Raw genomic sequence first — 13791 nt, 5'->3', positions numbered from 1 at the left:
AACTCCATGCTCCCAGTGCAGGGGGCCCCCCTTCGATCCCTGGTCAGGGAACTAGATCCCACATGCTGCAACTAAGAGTTCGCATGCCGCAACTAAAGATCCCGCAACTAAGACCCGACGCAGCCAAATAAATAAATAAATATTTTTTTTAAAAATTCAGTAACCCTAATTCAGGTCATGTCAACCTGAACATAATTATGTTCATTGCTTAGAAAGTGCATTTGCTAACTAAATATTAGCCATAATAAAAAAGAACGGTGGCCACAGCTGGATGAAATTCACAGTCCTAAGACCCATGTGCCAATGTGTATTTCTGTCTTTAGGCTCTTGGAGAATTTATATTCCCAATCCACACTTCAATTGGTAATTGTCCAGCGTCTGTTCTTTTTAAATCTTTATTATTTTTTATTCTCTCCCAGATGTTGAGTTGAGCGGCAGTGATTTCAGGATTTCAGTGAGAGGTCCAGCTGCCGGGTTTGGGAAGTGTCCATGTTTTGTTTCTTTTCAATCCTTCAACTTGAATTTATGATGAGGTTTTGATGAATACTACCCTTCTCTCAGCCCTGCCCTCTTTGCATGTGTCTTGAGTCTGTGATATCGTTGGTCTAATTATGCGGATGTGTCTCTTGTTGGAAAATTTATGTGATGACTGTTGCCAAGAACTAGGAACCAGAACCAGGGATTTGTGGTCTAAACATCCTTGATTCCACTCTTGGCAGTATATCCAAAGTGAAGTTGGGGAGACCAGGTAGCTTGTTAATTTAGGGCTTTAGCAGGTTGCGAGTTTGAGAAAGTGTCAGCCCTGCAGAGAACTGCAAACCTATGATGAGAATCAAGGATTTGGAAGGTCAGTCAAGATAGGAGCAAATATAGGAGCAAGATAGGTGGAGGGAGAGAAAAGGTGGGGTGCGAGGGTGGCTATATTTACTATATTTACATAGACAGGGCTTTACAGTTTGGGCCTTGGTCATCCAGACTGCTGGCACTGTCTAATAAACTTGGCTACGTTCACTTACCTCTTGGCTTTTTTCCAACTCGATTTTAAGTTCCTTGAAGTCAAGAGCTATTCTAGTGATCTCCTGCTGTATAACAGATCACTCCAATATTCAGCGGCTTACAATAAAGATAGTCATTTCTATGAGTCAGGAATTCAGGAAGTTCTCAGCTGCGTGGTTCTGGCCTTGGTCTCAGGCAAGTGCAATCAGACAGTGGCCAGAGCAGCTGGGGGCTGGCTGGGCCTCTCTCTTCAACTAGTCTCAGGGCCTCTCCATCTATGAGACTTTGGCCTTCCTCACAGCATGGCGGCCTCAAGACAGCTGTGCTGCTTATAGCTGAAAACTTCAGAAGTGTCAGAGTTTTCCACACAGGTGGCAGCTGTATTGCTTGTTACGACCTTTCTGCTCTCCTCCAGAAGATTCCCTCATTATCAGGACTCAATGAGAGAAGTCACTTTAACAAAATTCACTGTTCCGTTGGTCACACTGGGGGCTGGCATTTGCCTGTGTCTTCTCAATGTTGGGGGTACAGACTGGTATTCTTCTGGGTCCTGGTGAGTGACCCCCCCTGGGATTGTACCAACATGGGCTACCTGTGAAGTCTTGGGGGGAGGGTAACCCGTCCATCCAGTGGATAGTGGCTCAGGCCATGGCTGATGGGGCTGCAACCAGGGACCCTCTGCCTGGGTGGGAACAGAGGTCAGGAGATACGGGGGCGGGGAGATGCTTTTGCATGCACTTGGGAGGTTTTAATTCTCTTCCATACCAACCACTTCCCATCTCCTTGACTAACACCATCCTAGTCACCTCCCACCTGAACGACAACAGCAGCCCCCTAACGGGACCTTTTGCTCCTGCCCCCCCCCCCCACCCTACAGTCCACACAGCAGCCGGAACAGCCTAGTCGAAAGTAACATAAGCCTCCTGGCAACACCTTTGTGACTCCCAGTCTACTGGAGTAAAAGCCTTTGTCCTTTAAGTCAGGGGTCCCCAGGCCGGTACCGGGCCGTGGCCTGTTAGGAAGCAGGGCGCCCAGCAGGAGGCGAGCGAGCGAAGCTTCATCTGCACTTACAGCCGCTCCCCATCACTCGCACGACCGCCTGAGCTCCCCCTCCTGTCAGCATTACGGTGAGTTGTATAATTATTTCGTTATGTATTACAAGGTAATAATAATAGAAATAAAGTGCACCGTAAATGTAATGTGGTCGAATCATCCCGAAACCATTCCCCTCACCTTCTGTGGAAAAACTGTCTTCCACGAAACCGGTTCCTGGTGGCAAAAAGGTTGGGGACCGCTGCTTTAAGTGGCCTATAAGCCCTGCTTGGTCTGACCTCCCCTGTCTCTATATATGCATCATAACTGGCTTTGTTAAGGGCTCCTTCTCTCTCCCCTCCCCCACCAGACCGTCAACTCCGAGACGGCAGGGATTTTTGCTTGTTTTGTAAACTGCCTTCACCACCGTGGCCGGGCAGAAGCCCAAGCTCAGGGCTGCCAGAGCTTCTGATTTTTCAAGAGAAGTTACATATCTGGATTTTTATGTCAAATCTGATGTTTAAGTATTGGCCTGTAATGAAAGGTTTCAACAACACTGTGCTGGCCAAGTAAATTAGAGCCATGGATCTCTAATTTATGGTCTCTGGCCTCGTGTAGCGAGGCAGTGGCCAGGTTGGGAAAACATGCTCAGAAAGGACAAGGCACTGAGAAGGTGGGATGGAGAGGGGGTTGGTGGGGATGACAGTCCCAAGAGGCCCCTGGTTGACATGCTCGGCGACGGCCACTAGGGGGAGCTCCCCACTACCTCCCCTCAGATCACACCTGGCCATTCTCCACCGCCACAGAGGGAACTGTTGATGGAACCCTAACCAGAAAACACTGGCTGGAGGTCCCCAAAGGGAGGCGCAACTGGTGTAACAAGCAAAGTGTTCCAAGGCTCTGGGGTCCATGTGGCCAGGTCTGTTCCGTCTTCTGTTGGGACTTCTCTTGGGTCCTCCCTGTATTGGAATTTTTCTGGCTCTTCTAGTTGGATTCCTGCCTCTCCAACCCTAGGTGCCCAGATGCACCTGGACGGTGTCCACCTGCAAAACCAGGCAGGGGCAGGGCGAGGCCGGGTAGGGAAAGGACAGGAAGGTCCAAGCTGGGATTGGCCACAAGCTTCAGTGAACACACTGGGGGGACTGAATAGCCGCTTCATGAACCAACATCAGGGGGCAGGCCGCTTGTCAAGACTCAGGAACCTGACTCAGGACTCAGGACTCAGGAACCTGGCCCAATGTCCTTCTGTCTCGTAATTACGAACAACCTCACAAGGGACATGGTATCTCCACTTTTGTGGGCAAGGACAAGTGACCAGTGAAGTGACAAACCCAAGACCGCACAGCTGCGAGTGGTGGGACTTGATTCAAACCTGGGGCTGTCTGATGCCAGAGCCCAGGTTCTGTGCACCCCACAGCTCTGCCCAGGAGGAAGGCATGAGTGACTCATAAAGGAATCAGACTCCTAGGACTGGAGGGAATTTTAAAGTCTCTGAGTTCATCACCCCACTGGACTCGGGATTTTTTTTTTTAATATTCTAAGTCAGAAAATAAATTTATTTTATTTAAATGCTGTTTGTTATAAACATGACAGTTTGGAGAACATTTATCAAAAAATAAAAATAAAAAAATAAGGCAAATTCTATATGCTTCCAGTGGTTTTGGGAAAGTTGGACAGCTGCATGTAAATCAATGAAGTTAGAACACACCCTCACACCATATACGAAAAAAAACTCAAAATGGCTTAAAGATTTCAATATAAGACATGACACCATAAAACTCCTAGATGAGAACATAGGCAAAATATTCTCTGACATAAATCATACCAATGTTTTCTTAGGTCAGTCTCCCAACGCAATAGAAATAAAAGCAAAAATAAACAAATGGGACCTAATTAAACTTACAAGTTTTTGTACAGCAAAGGAAACAATAAACAAAATGAAAAGACAACCTACAGACCGGGAGAAAGTATTTGCAAATGATGCGACCAACAAAGGCTTAATTTCCAGAATATACAAACAGCTCCTACAATTCACTAACAACAACAAAAAACAAAACCCAACTGAAAAATGGGCAGAAGACCTAAATAGACATTTCTCCAAAGAAGTCATACAGATGGCCAACAGGCACATGGAAAGATGCTCAACATCGCTAATTATTAGAGAAACGTAAATCAAAACTACAGTGAGGTACCACCTCACACCATTCAGAATGGCCATCATTAAAAAGTCTACAAATAACAAATGCTGGAGAGGGTGTGGAGAAAAGGGAACCCTCCTACACTGTTGGTGGGAATGTAAGTTGGGGCAGCCACTATGGAAAACGTATGGAGGTTCCTTAAAAAACTAAAAATAGAGTTACCATATGATCCAGCAATCCCACTCCTGGGCATATATCTGAACTATAATTCAAAAAGATACATGTACCCCTATGTTCATAGCAGCACTGTTCACAACAGCCAAGACATGGAAGCAACCTAAATGCCCATCGACAGATGAATGGATAAAGAAGATGTGGTACATACATACAATGGAATACTACTCAGCCATAAAAAAGAATGAAATCATGCCATTTGCAGCAACATGGATAGACTTAGAAATTATCATACTAAGTGAACTAAGTCAGAAAGAGAAAGACAAATACCATATGATATCACTTATATGTGGAATCTAAAATATTACACAAATAAACCTATCTATGAAACTGAAACAGACTCACAGACATAGGGAACAGATTGTGGTTGCCAAGGGGGAGTGCATGGGGGAGGGATGGATTGGGAGTTTGGGATTAGCAGATGCAAACTACTATATATAGAATGAATAAACAACAAAGTCCTACTGTATAGCACAAGGAACTATATTCAGTGTCCTGTGATAAACCATAATGGAAAAGAATATGAAAAATAATGTATAGGGGGCTTCCCTGGTGGCGCAGTGGTTGAGAATCTGCCTGCTAATGCAGGGGACACGGGTTCAAGCCCTGGTCTGGGAAGATCCCACATGCCGCGGAGCAACTAGGCCCGTGAGCCACAACTACTGAGCCTGCGCGTCTGGAGCCTGTGCTCCTCAACAAGAGAGGCTACGATAGTCAGAGGCCCGCGCACCGCGATGAAGAGTGTCCCCCGCTTGCCACAACTAGAGAAAGCCCTCGCACAGAAACGAAGACCCAACACAGCCAAAATAAATAAATAAATAAATATTAAAAAAAAAAAAAGAATGTATAGGGACTTCCCTGGCAGTCCAGTGGTTAAGACAACACACTTCCAATGCCGGGGGCACGGGTTCGATCCCTGGTCAGGGAACAAAAATCCCACATGCGGCTAGGCCAAAAAAAAAAAAAAGGTAGTATATATATGTATAGCTGAATCACTTTGCTGTGCAGCAGAAATTAACACAACAGTGTAAATCAACTATACTTCAGGTAAAAAAAAAAAAATTCTATATGCTTCCTGCATAATTTATAGTGAGATCAATTCCCATTTATTATATGTAAATATGTATATAATGTTCAAGCTTCTTTTTAAAAATTTTATTGTTTGAGACCTATCTTTATTGCTTCTAACTATTGGTCACTAGTGAAAGGTCCTGTGAATAAATCCAGCAAGATGTCCCTCCCCACGTGTCTCGAACCAGCTGGGATCAGAACTTTGTCTCCCTGTAAGCTAGGACCCCAGCCTCTGTACCACTTCCTCCTCTTTCCCTGAGGAGGTCCGCTCTGTGTTTGACCGGAGCCCTCAGGGCCCTCCTATCTTCCTGAACAACACGTCTTTCATTTAAAAGGACCCTGTGTAGGGAAAAGACCCCACCCTGGGATTTGAATCAGGATCACTGGGAGCCCCAGGAGCTGAGCAGGAAAATGCGGGGTGTCCGGCGCCAGCATCTCTCACTCACCTGGTAAGCCCCAAGAAGGTCAAGGTCAAAGAAAGTTCAGGGGAGTTCCCTGGTGGCCTAGCGGTTAGGATTCTGGGCTTTCACTGCCATGGCCAGGGTTCAGTCCCTGGTCGGGGAACTGAGATCCCATAAGCCGTGGGGCGCTGCCAAAGAAAAAAGAAAGGTCATCTCCAGGCCTCACCTTTGGGGCGTTTAGAACAAGCTTCTTCCCTGGCAAGGTTCTCAGTCTTTGCTCCGAGTTAGAGCTAATGCCTAACGCTGGTCTGGCTTCCTTCTCGCCAGCTACAGACCGTCAGGCCTCTGCCCCGGAGCTCCCTGGCTCCTCCGGTCAGCTCTTGTCTGCTTGGCCAAAGGAGACGTCACTTGCTGGTGTCACTGGAGTCAGAGAAGTTACAGGCCCGCGCAGATGCAGATGCCCGGAGGGCGGCGGTTGTGGGAGTGGGGAGCAGGCCGGATGGGATCAAAGCTGTTGGAGACAGACTGTCTCTCCCACTTGCCTCGCTTGCACACTTTCACTCAACTTGCTGAATTACGGGAGTTCAGTTGATAAACCCTCCTTCCAGAAAGGCTCCCAAGAGCAAGCTCTCGCTGTGAACGCGCTAATCAGATCCCGCGAGAAGCTGTTCCGGTACCTTTTCCTGAAACGCCATCATCCCGCGTCTAATTTACTGATTATGCGATAAGAAGATGTCTTCGTTGATTTCATAAGACAAGCCCGTTAGCCTACTTCTAGAGCTCATGCTTCCTTGTGAAGTCATGAATAGTATGAGTTCCGGTTAATAAATGGAACGCATAAGGAAAATCAAGAATAATTACTGTGTTTATTAACATTCGGTGATTAACATTTCAAAAGCAATTTAAATAAATACAGTGCAAGTCTGAGAGGGGGCCCCAAGGTAGGGATCTGTATGGAGTGAAACAACACTCATTGGAACCTGGGAACTTTTAAAGTCATATTTTTCAGGGTAGCTGTTGCCGAGGTGTGCACCAAGGAATCTGTCCAAGAATCGCAGGCTGTGGGGAATGAATGGGTCCACGGTTGCTCCCACACGTGTCTCTTCTCCAAAGGCAACAGGAGCCTGGAGACTGTCCTTCCCCCTGTACATCCCTCTCCTCCAGTGTCCTTAGTGAGAGGGAGATGGGAACAGAGGGCAACATCCCTTTCAGCAGGTGCAGACCCGCAGGTGGGTGTATGAATTCTGCAGGCAGGAAGCCTCATTTCTTAACTTGCTCTGTTCCAAATTCCTGTGCCACTGTGATAGGCTGAATAATAGCCCCCTTCCCCCCAAAGATATCCACACCCTGATCCCTGGTGCTTGTGAATATGTTGCCTTGTTTGGGGGGAAGAAAAAAAAAAAAAAAGACTTTTTGTTTTTTGTTTTTTGTTTGGCTGAGCCTCGTGGCTTGTGAGATCTTCATTCCCTGACCAGGGATCAAGTCTCCGCAGTGACTGCACTGAGTCCTAACCACTGGACCGCCAGGGAATTCCCAAAAGACCACTTTGTAGATGTGATTAAATTCAAGATTTTTTTTTAATTGAAGTAGAGTTGATTTACAATGTTGTGTTAGTTTCTGGTGTACAGTAAAATGATTCAGTTATACATACACATATATTCTTTTTCATATTCTTTTCCATTATGTTTTATTATAGGATACTGAATATAGTTCCCTGTGCTATACAGCAGGACCTTCTTGTTTATCCTAAATTCAGGATCTTGAGATGGGGAGATTATCCTGGATTATCCAGGTGGGCCCTAAATGCCATCACATGCATCCTTATAAAAGGAGAAGCAGAGGGAGAATTTGCTACACACTGAAGAGGAAGAGGCAATGTGACCAGAGAGGCAGAGATTGGAGTGATGTGGCCAAAAGCCAGGGAATATCCACAGCCACCAGAGACGGTGGGAGAGGTAAGGAACAGATTCTCCCCTACAGCCTTTGGAGGCCGTGAAACTGGACCAGGCCAGTGAAACTGATTTCAGACTTCTGGCCTCCACGACTGTGAGAGAAAAAAATGTATGTTCTTGTAAGCCACCGAGCTTGTAGTAGTTTGTTACAGCAGCCATGGGAAATTAATAGAGTCACCTTCATGACTTTTGCCAAGTCTGCACACCAATAGTGTCATTGTTTACTAACATTTGTCTTCAAATAAATTCTGAGCTAATAATATAGCTTTCTGCTTTCACCTCGTGCTAGAAAAAAATTTCATGAAATCCTAAGTTTGATACTCATAAAATTTTCAGTTTAACATCATTTTAAATGCTCATCCCATGCCCCCTACAATCATCTGTTAAATCACCAGACCACCAGTAGAAGTGCCTCTCACTTATGAAACACTGACCCAGCTCTGCACAGCTTAGGAAGGATTCACGGTGCAGCTGGGCTTTCAAAACTGCTCCGTTAAGTTCAAATTTCTCTTGAAAATAATCAGAAAAAAGAAAGAATCAGCCCCTTTAAAAATAGAAGCCATTTCTCCAGCAAATTTTCGCAGAGTCAGGTTTTAAAATGCAGAATTTAGCAGAATCTTAAATCATTCTTGGTAGAGTTACTAACATATAGATAAGGACCCTTAAAGGAGAGAGCCATTGAGTGTGCCAGCAGGAGGCTGGATCTGATGGCAGTATCGAGCTAACAGGAATCTTGTTTCCCCAGCTCGAACCGGAATTGCTGGTCTCCATGTGTTTCTCTCTCTTCTCTGCCTCAGGACAGAGGGATATGTAGTGAACCAGGAATTGCTGCGCAAGGGAAGGGGCAAGGATTTTTAACGCTGAGGGATGGTGAGGTGGTAGAATTGATAAGGTCCGCAACTGGAGAAGAATATGTCGATTATTGAAGTTTCCCATGACTCAAGCAGGGGAACAGACAAAGCAGGAAAATTTCATCCCCAAAGTTGGAACTGCCCAAATGGGCGTATCTGGGGAGGTCTCCAACTCCAAAAAGAGAGTCGGGCTAATCTAGCTCATGCCTGGGAGTAGATATGGACGGATAAGCAGTGGGTACTGACAGTTAAATTCTAAACCAGGCCAGTCCTGGATTTGCACCTATATTTCCCCAGTTTTTTAAAGCATTGTTTCATCACAAGTTGTCATGGCGAGGAGGAAGTACTTCAAATGCGTTTGATGGAAAAGCTGATAAGTGGATAGACTCTCTCTTTTAGTTTATACATTACTGTTGGGAAAAGTAATCTGAAAATAAAATTCTCCTTTTTAATTCTAAAAGGCCTGTAGTTTAGATCACAAGCCTATCATCCAGGGTTCCACCAGCCAAGCCTAAGGGAAACCAAGGCCTCTGACCTCACCTAAGTGAGCAGTCACATGTTTCCTCCTTTACCGCCATATCTCAGCACTAATCTGGCCCATCTTGTGACCATTAGCATCACCCCCAGGCTCCAGGAGGAACTCTCTCCCTCCTGATTCAGTCAAATACTGCCTTGGAGCTATGGAAGACCACTGTGATTTTTACCTTCCTGGCATTATCCCTCCTTTTTCTGGCACCAGCATCCAGGACCTCCCCTTGGGAAGACTTCTTTGAAATTGCTGGATGGAGCTGAGCAAGCCCCCTTAGTTTTTAGGGGTGGCCATATATTACAGATTAAGCCAACCAGCATGTCCCATCTCCTTGCCCCCAGCGAATGTTCAAGGGAGGGGTCAAAGAGAGTCAGGGTCAGAAGTTTTATTTCAAATGCTTGGAGAATCTCCATACCTAGGCTGAATCTGAGAGTCAGTAAGACTGGAGATGCTGGCTGCCATGATGAGAGAGCTTTAAAGAATAAAGTTGACAGAGTTACATCAAATCAAAAGAAAGCAGAGTTAAGATACAGAGAGGTCAGGACACTGTTTGAGACCCTGGATCCAGCCGTGCCTGAAGCTTCATATCCCTGCATCCTTCATTTATAGAAATCAATACCATACATTCTTCTTTTTGTTGTTGTTGTTTTTGTTGTTGGATTTTCTGTTATTTACAATTAAAAGTGTCCTGATAAATTGAGACTGAGGCACAAGCTATACCTTTGTAGGAATAGTGCATGTACCTCTTCTAGAGAGGCACATTGCAAAAAGGCATACCTGCCTGCTCAGGCTGGGGTATGGCCAGCCTATCAGAGTTCAGCCTGGATTGCAATCCCCACTTGTCCCATATGCCTGGTGTCCTTGTGCAGGGATTAAGTTGCACAATATGCTCGATAGTCCCATGACTCAGAAAGGATTTTCTCCTTGTTGTAGCCAGCCTCCAAGAGGGCCTCCGGTGAGCCTCCCCTCCTGGTATTCATGCCCTTGTATAATCCCTCCCAGCCCCACGTAGGGCTGTGTAACCCGTAAGATAGTGTAGAAATAAGATGAATAACTTCTGAAGCTAGATCACAAAAATTACTGCGGTTCTGTCTTCCTGGCTCTTGGATCACTCTCTCTGGGGGAAGCCAGCTGCCATGTAATGAAGACACTCAAGCAGCCCTTTGGAGAGGCTCCACGGGTTGAGAACGGAGGCCTCCTGCCAACGGCCACCACCAGCTCATCAACCACATGAGTGAGTCATCTTGGAAGTTAGTCCTCCAGCCTCAGTCAGGCCTTCAGATGATGCAGCCCCTGCTGGTATCTTTTTTTTTTTTTTTTTTTGCCACACCACACAGCTTGTGGGATCTGAGCTCCCCGACCAGGGATTGAACTTAGGTCCACGGCAGTGAAAGCCCAAGTCTTAACCACTGGACCGCCAGGGAATTTCCCCTGCTAGTATCTTGACTGCAACCTCATGAGCGACCCCAAGCTAGAAGCACCCGGTCAGCTGCTCCCGAATTCCTGACCCACAGAAACTGTGAGGTAATAGATATTCATCATTGTTTTAAGATGCTACATTTTGCAGGAATTGGTCCAGAACCATAGGTAACTAGTGCACACTTCTTTTATCAGTCTTCTCTTCCCCAATCCATCTCTGTTTCCTGCCTAAATTCCCTGGTTTCTTCACCAGGTTACCCACCCCTGCTCCATGCAGCCCTTCAGTCTCATCCTCTTTCTTCAGTTGCGGTTTTCTCTCTAAGGATCACCCTTCGATGCGGCCCCCACGCCCCCCCCCCTCTCCCTCCATCCATCTCTGCCTTCCTCCTCCACCTGAAGAAATGGCTCTTTCTCCTTCCGACATCCCCGCTCGTTTTCCTCTTGACAAACATCCTGACAGCGGTTACGGTTGACAACCCTTGCTCTAAGAAAGTAGATGTCTTCATATATCCCAATAGACCGGGAAACCTGGGGTTTTGTTTTGAGGCTGCTGTCCCCTCCCTCGTTGCCCCATCTTCCCAAAGCACAGAGGGCAAAAATCTCCCACATCCCCTTCCTGTGGAGAAGTCCAGGCAGCCTGAAAAGCCCTGTGAATTCTAATTTTTCACAGGGCTTTTACAGTGGCAGAAGGGGCTAGGGAGCAGTATGCCATGATCGCCATGGCAACACGCTCCCTGGTGGGGCCTGGGCTGCACTCCCAGGCAGGGGAAGCAGCTCCCAAGTGTGTCTGTCACTGTGGGCATCAGAAGGCGAGCTGCCCGGGAAATAGAAGGGGCTGAGGCCGCAAGGCTTAGCGGCTGTCCCGTCTCAAGAGGCAGACAGCCAGGTGACAAAGCCAGCGAGTCCGGCACTAGACGAACAGGTAAGCTTGACCCAGGCCCTAACCGGAGCCCCACGTAGCCAGGTCTCTGTCCTCCCTGCACTATCTTTACTCCCTGATGATGTGGTCAGTTCTGGGTTGCAGGTGACTCCTGCATCTGGAAATAAAGGTCAGCAAAGTCCATCATTCACTGTGTCAGTGGTTCCCAAACTTGGCTGTTCATTGGCATCCCCTGGAGATCTTTACAAAATGCTGATGCCTGGTTCCCAGATACTGACTTACTGGGTATGGAGTGCAGCCTGGCCATCAGGATATTTTAGATCTCCAGGTGAATCTAATATACAGCAAAGGGTGGGAAGCCTTGCACTAAGCCAAGGGTCTCAGCCAGGTCTGTGCATGAGAACCACCAGGGAACTTAAGCATGCACACACCCCAGACCTCAGTGATGAACGTCTCCATACTTAATCCCAGGTATTGGAATTTGTCACAAGTTCCCAGTGATTCCAGCGAACTGTTGGCGTTTCATATCATGAATCCAGCATAACATCAGGCAAAACTTTGTAGAGTGGAGGGTCAACAAGGAATGTGGGAGGAACGGGATGGATTGGAGACTTCTGTGGGCCTCACATTACCTCTTGGGGGTAGGTCTGGATGGGGGATGTGGCACTGAAACTGTGAAGTTAAGATTGCTATTTGTATAGACCAAAGATGATCTGGCATTGTTGTTTTTGTGTGGTTCAATCTAATACCAACTCACTAGGAGACAACTGTTTCCAGAGGCTTCTGTAGGGAGGCGGGCATGGTGGGGGCCTAGAGTTCAGTCAGAGTTCAAGGTTCCAAGTAGCTCTACAGGGTTATCTGCATGTGACACACATGCAAGTTTAGCACCGGCTGGAGTTATCTTCCCAATGTTAATTCTTGATCCTATCCCACGACCCGCATAGACCCGGATTCGCCTTCTCATCAGCCATTTGCTCAGAGCTTCAAGGCTTGATGCTCCTCTCAGGAGGTTAACAGGTTCAGCCCCTATAAGGAGAGCGTTGCTGGAAGGCAGGACTCACCATGGGCTGAAGTGTCCAGATCCCCTACCTCACCTGGTGAAGGGCCACAGGTACAAAATCTCTGTTCATTATCCCCTTGCTTATTATGAGTATTTAATTTTTTACTGTTTTTTTTTTAGCTTTAGTTTACATGTCATGTGTGCCCATTGTAAATAATGAAACAATGCCAAGATTTATAAAGAAAGGATCATCTCTGCCCACCCTCCCCTCCATTCCCACCGCCTTTTCCCGCAAGTGACCAAGGCTAACAGCCACCTCACTTAATTTTTGTTAGGAAGTGAGTTGTTCCACATAAATGATTTGTCCAGGAATCAAAACTGTCCCTTTTTTCAAACCCTCCTACACCGTTGGTGGGAATGCAAATTGGTGTAGCTACTATGGAAAACAGTGTGGACGTTCCTCAAAAAACTAAAAAGAGTTACCATATGATCCAGCAATCCCACTCCTGGGTGTATACCCAGAAAAGACAAAAACTCTAATTTGAAAAGATACATGCACCCCAATATTCACAGCAGCACTATTGACAGTAGCCAAGACATGGAAGCAACCTAAGTGTCCATCAATGGATGAATGGATAAAGAAGATGTGGTATACATATTCAATGGAATACTACTCAGCCATAAAAAAGAATGAAATATTGCCATTTGCAGCAACATGGATGGACCTAGAGATTATCATACTAAGTGAAGTAAGTTAAACAGAAGAAGGCAAATATTACACAATATCACTTATGTGTGGAATCTAAAAAAATAATACCAATGAACTTATTTACAAAACAGAAACAGACTCTCAGACATAGAAAACAAACTTATGGTTACCGAAGGGGAAAGGGGAGAGGGAGGGAATAATCAGGAATATGGGATTAACAGATACACACTACTACATAAAAAATAAACAACAAAAATTTATTGTATAGCACAGGGAACTATATTCGATATCTTGTAATAACCTATAATGGAAAAGAATCTGAAAATCTGAGTCACTTTGCTGTACACCTGAAACATTGTAAATCAACTATACTTCAGTTTAAAGAAAAACCCTGTCCCTTTTACTTGCAAACACTTGAAATAATTTGAGATAGTTTAAGCACTGTGGATGATGGTTGCCATAGATTGAATGTGCCCCCCCAAAATTCATATGTTGAAAACTACCCCTAGCGTGATGGTGTCAGGAGGTGGGGCCTTTGGGAGGTGAGTAGGTCATGAGGATGGAGCCCTCGTGAATGGG

General features: G+C 46.1%; 1 long non-coding RNA gene across 1 annotated transcript in view; it reads right to left on the bottom strand.

Moving 5' to 3' along the window:
• The window catches only part of LOC309618878, a 272744-nt gene that overhangs the window by 250812 nt on the left and 8141 nt on the right, over positions 1 to 13791 (bottom strand). Inside the window, exon 4 of the long non-coding RNA XR_014238655.1 lies at positions 5918 to 7040. This is a non-coding gene — a long non-coding RNA (uncharacterized lncRNA). The remainder of the gene's footprint in view (positions 1 to 5917; positions 7041 to 13791) is intronic.

Source organism: Balaenoptera borealis (assembly GCF_965194805.1).
Source record: "Balaenoptera borealis genome assembly, chromosome: 20".
NCBI classification, from domain to species: Eukaryota; Metazoa; Chordata; class Mammalia; order Artiodactyla; family Balaenopteridae; genus Balaenoptera; species Balaenoptera borealis.
Note: the sequence above shows the minus strand (reverse complement) of the source record. Positions and strands in the feature narration are given on the sequence as shown.